We start from the raw sequence: 19,199 nt of genomic DNA, 5'->3' as shown, positions 1-19,199 counted from the left end.
TAAAGTGTTATATTTCTTTAGAGTCAATTTATTGTTTACTTTTTAGTTAATTTTATTAACCAAAATAATAAAAGCTTATTTTTAAAAAAGTTTTTTTTTCTTTAATTTTATTTACTTCTTAACCTACTTAACGTGGCGAAAAAAGACTTATTGATAAAAAAGAGAACCAATTGCTGACAAAGACTAACTGATCTGCTAGGCGCCGTTCTTGACATTAATTGATAGCTAGGGTTTGCCTTGTTTTTCAAAGCAGTTTTCTTGGTCAGCCTGAGCGATTGACTAGTCAACTACCTTTCCGTTTCGTGAGAAGTATGTTCAACAGTTCGTTTGATGGATACCATGTGTTAGTTATTATGTTTCTGACACCCTGTTTCGATATTGGGCGGAGCAACCGCATTCAAATAAGACATGGCGTATGATATATCTGTCTTCCCTATTGTAAGCTCTGTAAATTCACATATTTTCCTGTCTTCTCTGCATTACTGCTAAGCCAAGAGTGGTTGACACCAGTACACCAACGCCACATCCAATTTGTACAGATTTTTACCGAGTTGAGACTACGTTGTTGTTATATTATCTATAAAGATACTCGCCAACGGTTTGAGGAAGCATTTTCTATATTGGTAGCCTTTTGCTGAATCCAGATCAGGTATGATTCGGATAATAGCACTTTTATAATACTAGGCCGACTATAAATGGAACGATTTGATATGAGCACTTCCAATCTCCTCTCATCCCTTCGTAAGGATTGTGAGGTGCCCAAACTCTCACCTGCTAATGCACGTACGTATATATTCATGTGGAGGAGCAGAACAGCTATAAAGCTTCGCAAATTGGCAGTTCGTGCTCACCCCCGTACTGCTTTTCAGGCTATTTCTGCTTTCTCTAGATTTTATCTGTCCATAGCTTGAATGAAAATGCTTCGCAAATTGGCAGTTCTCTAAATTCTATCTATCCGTAGCTTGGATGAGTGCTTTGTAACACCTTGACTAAGTTGCGAACATTCTCATGTTTAACAAGACTTGCAATCTTGCTTTGTGGAACCCCTTGCCTTTTATGGTCTTCTCACCATATTTTTTACCTCTGCTATGGCATTTTTTGTGGAGTGACAACTTCGCTAGCCATGCCTTTGGTGGGATAATTCTCCTCTATCTGACTGCTATCCGGTGTTGTTACGATAGGCTCTCTCAGTCGCTCAACCGTCTCCAGCACAGTATGCTTACTCTTAAGAATATGTTACACATGTGTCCATCATGTTGGTGGTGAATTTTTTGCCTCCATTGATGTCTTAAGCTCTTCTACGTTGTATGGTTGCATGTCATGGTTTTGGAACGTGGTTGCTAGGTAGTAGAGTAAGAAAAAATCGTGATCCGCCACGCACTCTGTCTCCGAAGTTTCGTTGTTCCACATGTGCACTTGCTTTTTAACGTTCTAGGTCCCTTTCAGCGGCATCAAGACGCTTCAGGCGTGGCAAAAAGAGCGAATACGTTAATTTTATTCTCTGATTGCAGTCTGATGAATGGACTACTTTTCATTGCCTTCACAGAGCAAACTCTTTTTTTCATGAAACTTTTACACGTCTCCTAGTTATTTGCGGATGACATTCAAGAAGTCTCGTCGTACGTATCGGCATTTTCTCTTTATCTTGTATTCGTTAACACTTTCGCTGCTTTATGCCCTCCTGCCGTCTGCTGTTGTAATGGTCGACATAACCAGAGGGTTTATTTTCTACCTTCCTTAGAGAGATCTGTATTTACTTATTTATAAAAATATAAAAAACTTCAAATGAAAATCAACATTTTCAATTACATGCAACTGCCTTATGTTCTTATAAATAAGTAAGAGATCTCTCCTGACGAAGGTTCAAACTGTACCGAAACGCGTAGGAAGGCTTTAAATCAAACTGGTAGCCATATCTTTTATATTAGCCGTGTTTTTTTACACGTATATACGTTTACGTTTCCGCGTAAAAAAAACGCTTATACTCACTTTGATAATGCTTAGGAGACCCATCTAGTGGCAACTAGCTACAGAAAATGTTGTATCGAAAAGCGCAGACACAAACCTCCATAGTGTATAACATATAGCTGAATCCGTTGCGATGAATAGTGGAGACACACCATTTGTAGAGAAGATACATAGAATTAGTGTAGAGGTGAAACATAGACACATATTTCAAGGCCACGGCACAATGACATTTTTCATATAGATGCGTTTAACACAAGCTTACGCATTCCAGTAACATCGCCACAATCAACCAAGATGTTGCGTTCGTAAATATGAAGGAACTTCAGACTTGGCAATTGAAGTTTATTGCGCCTTGCCCATTCACATACAAAATTTCGCGAAGCACTGTTATAAACATTCTCCCTATACAACAAAAATACTTGCTAACATATTTTGTGTTGTTGTTGTTGTTGTAGCGATAAGGTTGCTCCCCGAAGGCTTTGGGGAGTGTTATCGATGTAATGGTCCTTTGCTGGATACAGATCCGGTACGCTCCGGTACCACAGCACCATTAAGGTGCTAGCCCGACCATTTCGGGAACGATTTATGTGGCCACATTAAACCTTCAGGACATTCCCTCCCTCCCCACCCCCAAGTTCCATGAGGAGCTTGGGGTCGCCAGAGCCTCGTCTGTTAGTGAAACAGGATTCGCCCCGGATAGGTGAGGTTGACAATTGGGTTTTGAGAAGCTATATATTGCGCTGGCAACCTGAAGGGTTGCGCTACCCAGCCCCTTGAATCTGATATTTTAGTCGCCTCTTACGACAGATACCTACCGCGAGAATATTCTGACCCCCTAACCCGTTGGGGTAACATATTTTGTGTCGTATTCTATTGTTATATTGCAGTTTTTAATTGCAAAAAATGTTAGAAAATTTACCAACCAGTGGGAAAAATAATTTCACTTGCAAAGTGTGGCAACACCCTTAGCCAAAGCAATTGTCAAATTCTTCTTGTTATGATTTGCTTCTAACCAAATATGGGAGTTGGCTACTTTTCAATATCAGATGGCGCCAGTGTCACTCATTCTACCGTTCTCCATAAAAATACGTGCGATCTATTCATAATGCATAAGCATGCGTTAAACTCATCTATATGAAAAGCTGCTTATTGTCCGGTCTTTCAGTTGCATCTGAGTATAATGCGTATTGAAATTTAGTAATAATTATTTTATGCGCAGCAATTTCAGAGGAGTAGATAAAGTTTGACGCTTAGCAGTCCATATAAAGTTTAAGCGTAAACGTCTATAGTTGTAGAAAAAAAACACAGCTATTATTTCTAATTGCTGTTTTTATATACAGGCCCTTTTTCGCTCTTATTTGGAATCTAAATCTATAAATAAAGTTTTGGTTGTAAAGATGGGGATTCGTGCTATTAGCGAGCTTTTGGCATTATTAGTCGGAGTGCTTTTGTTTAGCTAAATTTTATTAAAATAATTTATTAAAAATAAATGATTGTGAGCACACAAAGAAATCTATTTGCACTATGGCACTATTATGAATACATATTTGATTAGAAATAACACTGCATTACCAGCAATTGCTAGCATTCGCCAGATGGCAGCGAAAGCGCATGTAATATATAGATGTTTGATTAATAGAACAGCTGATTTCTGCTGATATTCGATCTGAGACTTTTATATTTGTTGCGCCAGATGCGCACGAGTCCGGCTCGTCTTCCTTACAGTGCTTACACTGATCTCTCTGTGTGCATGCGTATGCATTGCTGCGAAGGTGTTTGCTATAGATCTTCAACCAATGCGCTGTTAGCCTACGTATTAACTTCCTTCGCTCAAAAATTGTCATCTTTTTCTCATTTCTTTTGGTTTAGAAATCGTTGGGCGAGTCACTCTCGCAACAAAACTTAATTTAAAAATAAACAAATGTAATGCGCAATAACTTCCGAATAGATCTAAGGCCGAGCTTCTCTTCCAATTTGCGCCGTGCTCCTATTTTGTTTCCTACAAATTGGCGGGATGGGACCTACTTGTTTAATGCCGACTCCGAACGGCATCTGCAAGGCAGATGAGTTTTCACTGAGAGCTTTTCATGGCAGAAATACACTCGGAGTGCTTGCCAAACACTGTCGAGGGGCGACCCCGCTTAGAAAAAAGTTCTTCTAATTGAAAAAACTTGTTTCTAAAGATTTTGATGTTGCTTTTTCCGGGGTGTGAACCCAGGATCTTCGGTGTGGTAGGCGGAGCACGCTACCATCACACCACGGTGGCTGCCAAACTTAAATTAGCCCTTTAAAAACTCCTAAATGCATTTTTATTTGAGATAGAACTTTTCTTAGAAAGAGTTGTGATAGAAGATGCTTCTCGAAAAAATATTCTGAGATATTATTCTCTTTTGGCGCCCTTCAGTCAAACTCAATGATCCAAATTTTACACGAAAATATTAAACGTACACAAATTATTTAGCGAATTATATTAGGCTTAAATGCCATGAGAATTTCAAAGCCACAACGAAATTGAAGCGTAAAAACCTCTTTAACAAATGCACCAACTTTCTATGTACTAGAAAATAAAAGTTCAAAGCCAACAGATTTGCAGAGCTTTGCGACCCAATTGAACATTATCGCCCATTTTGCGCTTAATGCAATTTCACTTTAGCCAAAAAGTGTTTTGCTTGGTAAGAAATTTTAAGTGGTGCTGCAACGTGCATATTAGGTTACAGCTTTGCGCCCTAAGTGGTGTTGCCCAACTGTCAAAAATCAGAAAAAGAAACGAATTTACAACTGAGTTATGATTACTGATATAGCATTTTCAGGTCAAATGAAACTTTTTTCATTTTAAATGAAACTTTATTCAAGTCAAATGAAAGCATATTTGGCATCGGCCATCTACAGGTTTTGTCACTTGCTTTTACACTCCAAAAACGAGTATGCTTTTAAAAGTGAACTATGGCAACAGCCCTACTGTAACTTTTCTGTTACTATATATTTAGTAAACAGTTTTTACCAACAACTATATAAAACCTCCACTCTCCAAATGATTATTTCTCCCTTGCACCTCTCCAAAGATAACGGATTCATTATTATTCAAATTCGCAAAGAAAAGTGCAATACGTTTTCAGTTGCAATTGATCTTTGAACATGAGTGAAAGTGAAAGCGGAAGTGATTTCAGCTCTGGTAGCTCAAATAATTGGGAGCCTGACGAATCAAATCACATAAAAAACCTCTGAGATAGAGGGATTTAAAAAAAAAACTCTGGTTGACGCGTATTTGATATAGGATATATTCATACGCGGAGAGCGAGTATTAAATATATATATTAAGAGCTAAAATTTTCAAAGAATGCTTCTTTAGGTATTTCCCACAAAATTTCAGCGTGGCAGTAAAGAAAAAAGTGATGGTGAAAAAAAAGCAGCCTAATATATATGTATGTATATAACTTCGAATATGTATATATTCTAAGTATTACATTTAAAAACAATCTTAATATATAAAAACACGTGTCACACAATTGAGGCCAATGGACTCCTAAACTACTGAACCGATTTTGAATTTGTTTTGCACCCCGTGTGTAGTTTGATCTAACTTGAAATATAGGATAGGTGACTGGGTGACTAGGGTCTCGAGATATAGGCCAAAACGTGGACCCGGGTACCCCTAGAGTGTGTTTATAGAATATGGATATTAAATAAAAGCTGTTGATGAGTGCTTTAGTAGAGGGTAATTTTCATACCCCTGGGTGACTAGGGTCTCGAGATATAGGCCAAAACGTGGACCCTGGTACCCCTAGAGTGTGTTTATAAAATATGGATATCAAATGAAAGCTGTTGATGAGTGCTTTAGTAGAGGGTAATTTTCATACCCCTGGGTGACTTGGGTCTCGAGATATAGGACAAAACGTGGACCTGGGTACCCCTAGAATGTGTTTATAGAACATGGATATCAAATGAAAGCTGTTGATGAGTGCTTTAGTAGAGGGTAATTTTCATACCCCTGGGTGACTAGGGTCTCGAGATATAGGCCAAAACGTGGACCCGGGTACCCCTAGAATGTGTTTATAGAATATGGATATTAAATGAAAGCTGTTGATGAGTGCTTTAGTAGAGGGTAATTTTCATACCCCTGGGTGACTAGGGTCTCGAGATATAGGCCAAAACGTGGACCCTGGTACCCCTAGAGTGTGTTTATAGAATATGGATATCAAATGAAAGCTGTTGATGAGTGCTTTAGTACAGAGTAATATAATATCCAGAGCCTGACTGGGACTGGGATTAGGACTAGAACTGCGACTGAGACTCGGAATGGGACTGGGACTGGAATAAAATACATACCACCTTCTGGGACAGGCAATAAGGGATGCAGAAAAATGAGAAGAAATTGGGAGAAGAGGAAAGAGAGAAGGAGAAGGAGATTGAGAAAGAGATAGAATGAGACGAAGATGGAGATAGATGAAGCGAAAAAGACGGAGGGAGGAATGAATAAAAGGATTAGGAAAAAGTGAACAGGGGGGAGGGCAGAGTCAGACGGAAAAAGCTTATTAAAATGCATGCAGATTGGCCAAATTTAGGGCAGGACAACGTCTGCCGGGTCTTCTATATAATGACAAATAATGGAATATTTGTTTTTGCTTTTCAAAGGCCCAAACGAGTGAAGTGTAGTGTGACTGCGCCACAGAGTAGAAAAGATCACTTTTTACGGTTATGTTTTTCAGCATAGTTAAAAAAGATCTCTCCACAGTACACATGCTCTACTAATATATAGTTGGTAAAAGTAATGTTTCTCTCAATACCTTGCTATCGTTCTATGTTGTTTGGTAAGACCTTGGTCTCTAGTTGGTGTCACACCATGCTCTTTGGTTCCTGCTCTTTGTTCTCTACGTTGTTATATTCCTACGTTATTAACGAAGTATATGTAAGAAGAAGAATGTGCTTTATATATACATAAAGAAGGAGATACAAGTAAAAAATATAGGTGCTCATTTTCAGTGGGAGGTTAAACTGTAGTATATAAATTGCCTAGCGTTTAACCCTCCTTATTATTTATTAAACAATTGAGACGATCAAAAGGCAAGGTTAAACTAAGCCCACCTTAACTGCAGCTTAAATTCACAAAGAAAATTTAAGCAAAAATTTTGCCTTCAATGTGGCTAATTAGAAATAGTCGTATTAAAGAAAAATTTGATAAATAGCGTTATAAAATACGATATAAATATATTGACAATTACCTTAGTAGTATGGTTTCATTTGACTTGAAAAAAGTTTAATTTAAAATGAAAAAAATTCATTTAAAATGAAAAAAAGTTTCATTCGACCTGAAAATGCTATATCAGACTAGTACTAAATACAAATCCTAAGTTTTGTGGAATACTGGAGCGTACAGAATTGGAAATGCTAATAAAAAAATTTATTTTATTTGCCACGATAGAGGTGGAACGTTGGCGCAAGGGCGCTCAAATGGCAGACGGTCTGTGGCGCAAATTCGTAAATAAAAAGATCACTGTAGTGTTTTTCTGGCGGAAATAGTAGTCGTGACTAAAGCAGTAGAAACACTGGAGGAAAACTGGAACCGCATCAATTTTTATATTGGTAGCCAAGCAGCAATTAAGGCTTTAATCTCTCATTGCACAGCATTTAAAAGTGTGTTAGAGTGTAATCAATCTCTGGAAATAATCGGGATATTGGGTATCACGGATAGATGAAAATAGGAGGATGAGTTAGGTAAACAGGGCGCAACGCTCGAAGCTTGTACCGTAGACGTTCTAATCAGGGCCCGAATCATGTGTTCCGATCAGTTGCTGAAAACCATTTACACTCAAGCGATAACTATGCAACTGTCAAACTTGTTCTAAAAATAATAATAAATTATGGATCGAACGAGTACTATTTGTCGCTATTTCAAATATGCCATTAATCCGACTGACCATATCAGAGCTATTGTGCTTTTAAGAATTAGTTTCGATTATGCATCGTAATACGGACTCAGACTGGGCGAGATTTAAAATGGGGCGAAAGGTTCACATGATCGACTAAGCAGGGAAGATGTGGAACAAAATGCGAGGATACAAAGTGTCCAAGATCATATGCAGATCTTCTAACCTTAGACTTTCCAATGTAACTCTTATTTTTGAAAAAAGGGGACTGTAGGTTCAAGATGGATATATTGACTGAACACTGCCTTCTAGTGCCACATGCTTTTAAATTAGGCCTTGTCAGTGATAGCAGATGTAGGAAGTGCTTGTCGGAGAAGGAAACGGTCGAACACGTTTTGTGTTCGCGCCCTGCCCTCGCAAGGCTAACACTCCAGCTATTAAGAGTGTCACAGCTATCAGTTCTAGAAGCAGCAAGTAGCATAGGTCCTAGAATGCTTCTAGTATTTGCCAAGAAGGCGGAGCTATTTTATAATATATATCTTGGTTTCTGTTAGAGTTTTTCAGTGTGGTTGTTGAGCAAACTTCTGGTAATACTATAGACTCATTCAGTCTAAGTGAGGTCCTCACGGACCAGCCAGTACAACTTAATCTAACCTTTTTGGATAACCAAAAAAAAAAAATTTGCCTGACTAGTTGGACTTAATGGTGATCGTCGTTGTAATACAACTTTCTACTAGCTGATTTCATTACTAGGCATATAATCATACATACATATCGACTACTAGGAAATATTGTAATAGCTGCGTTATAGAGTAGCAAATTTTGGCAAAGCTTTACGCAAAATACTCGAAATTTCTTTTAGTTGGAGCTTAAAAGTGTGAAAATTTGATTTACCTAAATTTATCAAAACAGTTTGTGGAAAACAGTGCATCCTGTGGGAAATACATCAAATAATTTCAAGTAAGAATATTCCATCTTAATTCTTTGCACAAGGAAATCTTCAATACGCGCCCAACGTTGGAGCAATGTAGATTTTTATTTATATAGGATCTCTATTGTTTACTTGACACGATTTGCGTCGTGCTCATTTTTTATTTTTACCAACAAATTGGCGGAACGGGACCTACTTGTTTTCTGCGGACCCCGAACGGCATCTGCAAGGCAGATAAGTTTTCTCTGAGGGCTTTTCATGGCAGAAATACACTCGGAGTACTTGCCAAGTACAGTCTCTAAAATTTTGATGGTGCTTAGCCCTTCGCATGAACCCAGGATCTTCGGTGTGGATGGCGGAGCAAGCTACCATCACACCCACAGCGCACAGTTTAACTTTTTTCACTTTTAGGATGCCAAAAGTCCAAAAAACAATGTTCTCCAATCTCAAAAACGTTTTGATTTGCAACAGATTAATAACCAGCTGTTAAGAAAATGTATACACAGCAAAGCAAAAACCCACGATCACCATGATAAGCATTATGAAACTTGGGTAATTGAAACAAGTCTAAAAATAATTTCACAGTCCAATATTTTTGACCAACTTTGTGGCCACGTGGTGGATTTTTCGATAACTGTTTTGACTTCAAGCTATTTTATTTAACATAATTGGGTAGTTTATAACAGCATTAGGAAGTTTCAGCCACGTAGGAATTTAAAAAAATTTTTTTTTTTTTTTGTTTTAGACAACCACTTAAAGTTTGGCAGGCTTAGAAAATTTTTCGTTTTCAATAGAACGAAACTTGCTTGAGTCCGCCCAATTCCACTCAACGAATACATGCGCATTAAAGGGATTTTCATATAGTTTCAGATAAAAAAACCATTGCGAAATTTTGCGTTTTTCTTTGTAATCGCCAACTTAAGGTCTCTATGCCCTCGCTCACGTATGAAGCGCAGTGAGCTAACTATGGAATGTCCTCAATTCAAGTCTACAATACTAGATCCCAAAAAAAGACAGTTATACCTGAAATGGTAAAAACACAGAAAAAGGAAACATGTGCACTGAATATTCTTCATTGTTTGTCAAATGAGTTTTCCTATAGTTGTGCACTTATCCCATCAACTTATGTATTCACGCCTACCTGAGGGTCATCTATTACGGGTTCGAGAATATACATATGTATCATATGTATCACATAAACGCTTACCTAAAGTTCGCTCGGAGTTTGAGATCTTAGGCAGATCTTTAAAACAAAGAAATGGGTAAGCAAATTTTTGTTAAGCATTAGAAGGTATTATTTTCCCGTAAAAACCCAGTTCCTTATTCTATGACAAGTGATATAATTGAAATAAAACCAACTGCACTGTACCAAATTTTCCTATATCATCAACTAGTTATGGCTATTTCACGAAATGCACTCTTTGAAGTTTGGCTAAAAAGCAAAGATGGAGAAACGGATAAAGCCATACTAAACCATATTTTGATTATAATTGGAAGAGATGTGGATCATTCAAAATTAAACAAGTACGGAAGGTTAAGTTCGGGTCTAACCGAATATTCCATACTCAGTTGACAGCTATGGTGACAACATAAGGGAAAATAACCATGTAGGAAAATGAACAGAGGGAAACGCTGGAATGTGTTTGTATGACATGTCTATCAAATGAAAGGCATTAAAGAGTATTTTATGAGGGAGTGGGCCATATCTATCAAATGAAAGGCATTAAAGAGTATTTTATGAGGGAGTGGGCCATAGTTCTATAGGTAGACGCCATTAGGGGTTTCCCCATAAAGGTGTATCAGGGTTGACTCTAGAATTGGTTTGTACGATATGGGTATCAAATGAAAGGTGTTAATGAGTATATTAAAAGGGAGTAATCCTTAGTTCCATAGGTGGACGCCGTTTCGAGATATCTCCATAAAGGTGGACCAGGGGTGACTCTAGAATTTTTTTGTACAATATGGGTATCAAAAGAAAGGTGTTAATGAGTATTTTAAAAGGGAGTGATCCTTAGTTCCATAGGTGGACGCCGTTTCGAGATATCGCCATAAAGGTGGACCAGGGGTGACCCTAGAATTTGTTCGTACGATATGGGTATCAAATTAAAGGTATTAATGAGGGTTTTAAAAGGGAGTGGTGGTAGTTGTATAGGTGGTCGCCTTTTCGAGATATCGCCATAAAGGTGGACCAGGGGTGACCCTAGAATGCGTTTGTACAATATGGGTATCAAATGAAAGGTGTAATGAGTATTTTAAAAGGGAGTGGGCCTTAGTTCTATTGGTGGACGCCGTTTCGAAATATCGCCATAAAGGTGGACCAGGGGTGACTCTAGAATGTGTTTGTACGATATGGGCATCAAATTAAAGGTATTAATGAGGGTTTTAAAAGGGAGTGGTGGTAGTTGTATATGTGGTCGCCTTTTCGAGATATCGGCATAAAGGTGGACCAGGGGTGACTCTATGACTCTTTCGGAGTCATCTATGCGCACAAAAAAATGAAAAGCTAAGGAATTAATGAACAATGTCGACAATGATTAACTGTTAATGGCTACGGAAAGAATCAAAGAATTTATGATATGCTGAATAAATAACCGTAACGGAAACCTATAATGAAATTGAATTGCAATCCCTAATTGATCACAGCTTACGAAGATTGTGTCTTGCACAAGAAGAGGTATTGCTTTCTATTCCTGAGGTTAACGAACTAAATGTAGTTATAAAATGTGGATGTGATGGAGATGATCATAACTGCTACAAACAACAATTTTCGGAAGAAAACAAATCGGACACTAGTATGTTTTTCATTTCACTAGTACTCCTTCAAATGTATACAATGGTTGACGAACAAAAGGTTATAATTTGGAGGAATCCTGCTCCATCTTCCACGAGATACTACCGCCCGATAAAATTTGTTTTTACGAAAGAAACACGAGATGTCATTTCAAAGGTGGTGCAATCTGTCAAAGACCAAATTTCCAGTTTTCGTCCTACAACAATTCAAACAGATAACCTAAAATTACTGCTGAAATCAACGTTTGTGTTGTGCATGGTTGATGGCAAAGTTTGCAACGCTCTGTCGGCATATACGTCATCGCAAAAGTGTTACATATGTGGGGCTTCTCCAAAAGATATGAAAAATATGCGAGCCCTGTCAGAGCGAAATGTTAACAAAAGCATGCTTGCTTTCGGATTTTCCCCTTTACATTCTTGGATACGATGCATGGAATGTATGGAACACATTGCTTATCGAATGGAAATGAAGAACTGGTGTGTGCGGGGCGAAGAAAATAAGGAACAGATGAAAAAGAAGAAAGAACATATCCAAAATAGATTCAGGAAAGAAGTTGGTCTTTTGATTGATATGCCAAAGCAAAAAACCGGCAACACAAATGATGGCAACACTGCGAGAAGATTCTTTGGAGATCCTGAAATAACATCAGACATAACCGGCATAAACATCAATCTTTTGAAAAGTTTCAAAAAATACTTTCATGCATAGGATGTGGGTTTCAAATAAATTCTGAAGCTTTTGACCACTATGTGACAGAGACAAGGGTACTATATTTATCGGAGTAAGCTTGGTACAATAAGCCAGTGAGCGTACATAAAATTTTGTTTCATTGAAAGAGTATAATCGTGTCTGCTTTTCTTTCCTTGAAACGAAAATGGTAAAACCATACCGAAGAACTGTATTTTTTAAGACATCATGTGTGATGTCCCAATTTACGTGTTGTAGGGATGAAAGGTCGGGATTTGGTTATGTCGGGAATATGAATGGACGTGATTTGCTTCTGTCGGGTTTATGAATTATCGGGATTTTGTTGTGTCGGGATTGTGATATACACCCAAAAAATATGTTCACATAGTATAATATGGTAACAATTGTTTTAAAACAATATTTGTTTAACACTGTAGAAATTGTTTGCTATAAAAGGGAATACAAATTTGAAACAATAGTATTTGTTTAACACTGTAGAAACTGTATGCTATAAAAGGGAACACAAATTGGGTAGCTTCAGCAGTTTGCTAAGGTTCGACCTCTTGACAAAATGAAATTATTCACTGTACTTTTCCTATTAGCTTTGGCAACACTCGTGGCTGATGGTAAGTTTTTATTAAATTTGATGAGTTAAAAAATGATTTGTATAATTTTTTATTTCAATTGTTTTCAGCACAACCTGGAACCTGGGACGAAGAATTTTTTCGGGAATGGTAGTAGATGTGGCCGCATATAGCCGATCTGGACATGGTGTTTTACCTCTTGTAGGAATGGGTTTTTGAATATGATTTAATAACGCCGAAACATAACTAAATTAAAAAATTACTACAGTTGATCTGTAACTAATAATTCGTTTGTTCTTGGTTTTTTAATAAAAAATATAAATAATAAGCTTTCTGTATACCGTTATAACTGCTGGTTTTTGCTTGAAGAATGCGCTTTCGAGTAAGCTCTATTTGAGACATGGAGTTTTTATTTGTTAAGAGCCGTCACTCGCTACTTTGGAAGCAACAAAGCAACCAATTTATGCCGAATATTTTCTCTAGGAATTTTGGCTAGTTTTCTTTATCTGCATCCGGTGTCGTGACTTTACGTAATAGCGATTTTTGGAAAGAATGAACACAAAATAAAATAAATGTAAGGCGCGATAACCTTCGCAGAGATTTTAGGCCCAGTGTCTCTTCCAATTTGCATCGTGCTCCTTTTAATATGTAAAATGCTTCATATTAATGAACATAAATACGCCACGAAAATGAAAACGGTTTTATTTAGCTTGACTCTGTGTAGCGCACGCCGGCCGCTGTGAACGAATTTGTATTTAAAATTTAAGTAACTTCCCGAAACTTGGAATATAGTTCAGTACACGATGACGATGCAATAATAAGACAAAAAATTACGATAGGTGGCGCATGGATGGAAATATTTCAAAAAATCGTATTTGTAGTCCGATTTGGCCCATATTTGAAACAAATATTACATACAGTCCGGTAGAACTGACATCAAAATACTTTGGAGGAGGCACAAGCATTAGGGCGGGTCGATTTGTGGGGAGGTAAAAAAATCGCCCATTGCTCTGTGAAAATCATATTCTAGGGATCAAAATAAGAAACTTTGCCGAAGAAACCATACCTCTAAAACGAATTCGAATGCCCCCCCCCCCCCCCCCCCCAGGTAGGGGTAAATTTTGAAAAATCCCACTTTGACCCATTTAGAGTGCTCCAATCGAGTCCAAATGTATGACCGACCCCCACTAACTTTGGAGGCCCGACCCGCCGATGCCAGTGGCACACCCCCTGGAACCCCCCTGGGGGTTCACCATACAAACATTTCAAATCGCCGGTTTTGCACTTTACATGCACTTTACCACCAGGGGGTGTGCCACTGGCATCGGTGGGTCGGTCATACATTTGGACTCGATTGGAGCACTCTAAATGGGTCAAAGTGGGATTTTTCAAAATTTACCCCTACCTGGGGGGGGGGGGGGGGACTCCAGAATTCGCTTTAGAGGTATGGTTCCTTCGGCAAAGTACGATTTTCACAGAGCAATGACCGATTTTTAAATCGACCCGCCCTAACAAGCATACATACGTGGCGCCGAGTCGAGTAAAGTCTTTGCAAGTATTGAGGACTTAGATTGTAACAAATTGTTAGAAAAGAGTCCTTGTAATAATGCGTCACTAAATGAACTAAATAGAATGAGAATTAATAGCCAATTAAATAAAAACTAAAAACTCGAAAATAAAATAATGAAAAACAATTTTTTTAGTTAAATAGTTTTATTGAAAACAATACTTACATTGCGTAGTAATAATACTAAAAGCTATAAAATAATTAGTAGTTAATTAGTAATTACACTCCTGATCAATCTAGGGCGTTGATCAGACAATTAAATAAAAGCGTTGTACGCGTCAAATCTCTATTGATAAATAGTATAGAGTTGTTGGATGTGCCAAACAAATTCTGAAAACATTCTGATGGGTAACGAGACCTAGGCCATGGATCCCCAGGACTGGCCTGCGATGCGCCTGCACACCGTAATTTATTTTGTAGCCTTGGATATTGCTGTAGTGGTTGAAAACACTTTTAAATTTTATAAAAAATTGTATTTAAATACGCCTAAATATATGTGTTGTTGAAGATTGTTATCACGGTTAATTAATAATAATATATATTTATTTTATATTTTAATATACAAATTGCTTTATTATATTAAACGCCTAAATGTAGGTTTTTATTTTATAAATATTTTCCACGGAATGAAAATTTTTGATATTTAAAAAATCAAAATAATGAAAATAAAATTATTTAACATAAAATAATGAATTCACAAAGTATATAAAGTTAAGAGGTAACAAGTAAGGAAGGCTAAGTTCGGGTGTAACCGAACACTACATACTCAGCTGAGAGCTTTGGAGACAAAATAAGGGAAAATCACCATGTAGGAAAATGAACCTAGGGTAACCATGGAATGTGTTTTTATGACATGGGTATCAAATGGAGGGTATTAAAGAGTATTTTAAAAGGGAGTGATCCTTAGTTCTATAGCTGGACGCCTTTTCGAGATATCGCCATAGAGGTGGACCAGGGGTGACTCTATAATGTGGTTATACGATATGGGTATCAAATGAAAGGTATCAATGAGGGTTTTAAAAGAGAGCGACCCTTAGTTGTATATGTGAAGGCGTTTTCGAGATATCGACCAAAATGTGGACCAGGGTGACCCAGAACATCATCTGTCGGTTCAACTTTCGGAAGAAGCTCAAGAGTCCAGAAACAAACATGCACGAAACTATCGTGAACTTTTCACCACAAAAAAGTCAAGAATTTGTAGTAACTTGGATTTGCTGCACAGATTGCTGATATCGTCAGACCCGTTCAGTAAACAGTTTGCGGAAAACCCCTAGGTCAAAGCGAAGAGCATTAACGAGTGAAGTTATTGGCTTATTATCTGAACCAGAGGATGTCGACGATATTGACTCCGACTAACTTTATACTAGTTAAAATATCACTTTTTATTAATAAGTATGTATTTCGATTCAGTTTTTACAAATATGTATATTGTGTTTGACTTTGAAAATAAATTTTTTTAAATATTAATCAACAGCCTCTAAGACAAAGTTAAGAAATCTAAACAATTTTTATTTATATTGGCACTGTAAAATGCTTTTAAAGTTGAAAATATTATTATATGAAATTTCACCTTATATGAGGGCAAGGAAAAAAAGTGGGCCGATCACGCCCAATTTTATTCTCAAATTAGATTTAAGTATCTGCAACCACACTGCAAAATTTCAAATAAATTGCTCCATTGGTTTGGCTGGCATATTTGCAGCGGCCGCGTGCACACATAATTCACATATTTTAAATAATAAACTACAAAGCTTGTAGCACAGTTTTATGTGCAAATACTTTTTTCATACAATATTCATGGCACGTGCTTTACACTAAAAATAAAATAAATCTCCAATCCAGTACAATATTAATAAGTTTCTTTAATTTGCATGTAAATAGTCTGCAAGGTTAAAAAATGTGTATTAGCATACTTACCTATATGTAGTGATAGACCGATACGAATACTGAGTGAGTAGTATCAATACTTTTCCAAAAAATACTCGAGTACTTCATACTAGATGATTTTTTCCAAGTACTCTGTAAAGTATCGATACTTTACCTCAATACTTTTCCCCGATACTATACGAAGTGCCTTTGGTCTACATTTTCAAGATCAACAAAGTTTAGTCCATTAACACCATAACTTGAGCATAAACTGAGATCGTCGACGATGCGATAAAAGCTCTACACTTAGCTTAAACCGACTTTATGATAATTACGGAATGGGAACCGATTTCTGCATGTGGTGGCAAAAGAAAAGTATGTGTTTATTTTCTAGAATCACTAACTCTTACAAAATTATGAAAAACTGCTCACTCCATAAAATTTAAATACATTTTAACTTGTCATGCAATAGAGCTTTTTCATTCTACTGTGAAATATTGGTGGATGGAGTTAGCAGCTTTTACAGCATCGTCCACGAAAATGGTTTTGCAAGCCGTGAATCAAAAGCCGTTGATATCACTTTGCAATTTGGCGGAAATATGGTTCTTGATATTATTAAATATAGATCCGATCAAAAGCGGATAAGGACCACGCTTACTTAGAAAAAAATGGGTTATAGTTTTAATCCTAACAAAATTTGCAATATATACATATGTGGTACATAACAATACTACCAGTAGAAATATCGAAGAGCAAAGTACAAAAGTTAAAAAAAAATCGTTCTGATCCCCTTCTATTTAGTTAATCTCTACACAATACTTGACTTTATTTTTCTCCGCGAAGTTTAGACCGAGACTCTATTCCGATTTGCGGTGTTCTATTCTCAATTTTCCTTACAAATTGAGGGGGCCAGACCTACATGTTTTGTGCCTATTCCGAACGGCATCTGCAAAGGCAGGTGCATTTTCACTGGGGTGCTTTTCATGGGGAAACACACTCGGATTGCTTGCAATATCACTGCCGAGGGACGACCCGGTATTAGACAAACTTATTTCTAATTAAAATTGTTTTTATATTTTTATTAATTGTTTAGAAACAACTAAGGACGGACAAGGCGACAGCTGTTTCGATAATGCCTTGTAAATCTTTTCAAAGGCTTTTCTTGGCGGAGAGGGATTTGAAAACAGTTTCTTCGCATTCAGTAAAAATTCCGAAGTACTCACTTGGATTGAGTATACTCGTTACCTTTTGCTGAGTATGAGTACTAGCATCGATACTTTGATCCGAGTATTTTATATGAGTACCGGTATCGATACTTTTTCTAAAAGCTCTTTCATTGCTTGTATGTCCTTGTATTTGCATATGTAGTTGTTACTTTAGTTATGAAAAAATGTGCAGTATGTACTTTATTAACGCATTATATATATTTTTTTTAAGTATTGCATATTTAATTAAGGGCAATTGAAATAAAACGCTTGTTATTAAATTTTTATTTTTAACTTAACAAGTAATCGTATGATACAGAGAGAGATTTTGAAGTTGTATAATAATATTAACAGCAAAAATTGCCTTAAATTTATTTAAAAAAAAAAAAAAATTATAAACGAATCGATATTGCACGAAATACAGAGTGGTTAAAATATAAATTAAACAAAAAAGTTGACATGTAAAAGCCCTATAAATTAATGTTTTTTAATATATTTATTTACATTAAGTATAAGTTCCCCCATAAATATCTACACAAGTATATACATAAAAGTGTCATACCTAAACATCTTTTACCCGAGTTTATTTTCTAGTAAATTTTTCTACGAGCAACCTTTAAACGATTTGTAATCAAGGTTGAGTGTCAAAAAATCGACCAGAAAATCAACTCATGTAAAGCAGCCTTAACATTTCCAATACAACACTTTAAACTACAACTTCTTTCGATATTTCTACTTTACTTGTTTCAAAGTGACCATTCAAAAAAATGTTAAAATATTATAAGACTATCTTCTTATAACTAGGCCAAAAAAGGCCACTAAAACTTTTTCTTAAACATATAAAGAGTCATCATGAATTCTGCTGCTAAAATCAAAGCCCAGTCACATAGGAATTTTTTATGCAACATCGTGCGTTGAGAGATGAATAGTTTGCATTAGAGCTGGATTTCGATTCGATTTTTAATCGATCTTTTTTCGAAGAATGAAGAATCGATTTTTTTCAAGAATCGTTTGATTTTTTTAGCCTTCGAAGTTTTGATCATCTTACAGTTATAGTAGGTACAATTTAATATTGATTCATCAAAATGGGCAGAAAACATATTTATTGTAGGTAGGTAGGTAGGTAAGTAAAATGGCTGCGATCCTGGTCGCCCAAGTAGCTATTTAAAGCCGTTTTGATGCCATGTAACTTGTCTAAAAACCTACGGAATTACGGTCAATGTATTACAACCAGCCAGAGTTGTTGATAAAATTAAGAATATTCGGGATTGCTATCACAGATAAACCTCTGAGGTCTTCTAGAAACGGGGTTCCAAGGAATCTTAGTCGGGCTCTAACTAGAGCCGGGCATTTACACATAAAGTATTCTACTGCCTGCCTGGCTTTTGTATCTTTGCAGCTTCTGCAGTAGTCATTATACGGAATGCACATCTTTTCCGCATGCGTACCTACTGCCCAATGACCGGTGCAGACTGCTATCAATTTGTGTGTGTTGGCCCTCGATTTGTTCAGAAGACTTCTCGTCCTCTTTCCATCATATTTTGGCCAAATGGATTTTGATATTGCACAGGTGGTGATGTTATTCCACTTTGTTTATGCTTTCATATTTATTGTAATTTTTTATAAAATTTACCTTCTCTGGCTAATATTCATAGCCAAAAAAAAATAGTTTCGACTTTATTTAGAACCATAACTATGACTATTACTTCGAGTGAAGGGAAAAGATTAGGAGGTTT

The 19,199-nt window shown here is 36.8% G+C and overlaps 1 protein-coding gene and 1 long non-coding RNA gene across 4 annotated transcripts in view; both read left to right on the top strand.

Annotated features, from left to right (window-relative positions):
* Pde1c (Phosphodiesterase 1c) overlaps positions 1-19,199 on the top strand; it is a 704,757-nt gene that overhangs the window by 648,749 nt on the left and 36,809 nt on the right. The window lies entirely within an intron of this gene.
* Positions 12,738-13,174, top strand: LOC137242744 (uncharacterized). Its single transcript, XR_010950355.1, has 2 exons — positions 12,738-12,867; positions 12,936-13,174. It is a non-coding gene; the product is annotated as an uncharacterized lncRNA (long non-coding RNA).

This window comes from Eurosta solidaginis, chromosome 2, assembly GCF_040869045.1.
Source record: "Eurosta solidaginis isolate ZX-2024a chromosome 2, ASM4086904v1, whole genome shotgun sequence".
NCBI lineage: Eukaryota > Metazoa > Arthropoda > Insecta > Diptera > Tephritidae > Eurosta > Eurosta solidaginis.
Note: the sequence above shows the minus strand (reverse complement) of the source record. Positions and strands in the feature narration are given on the sequence as shown.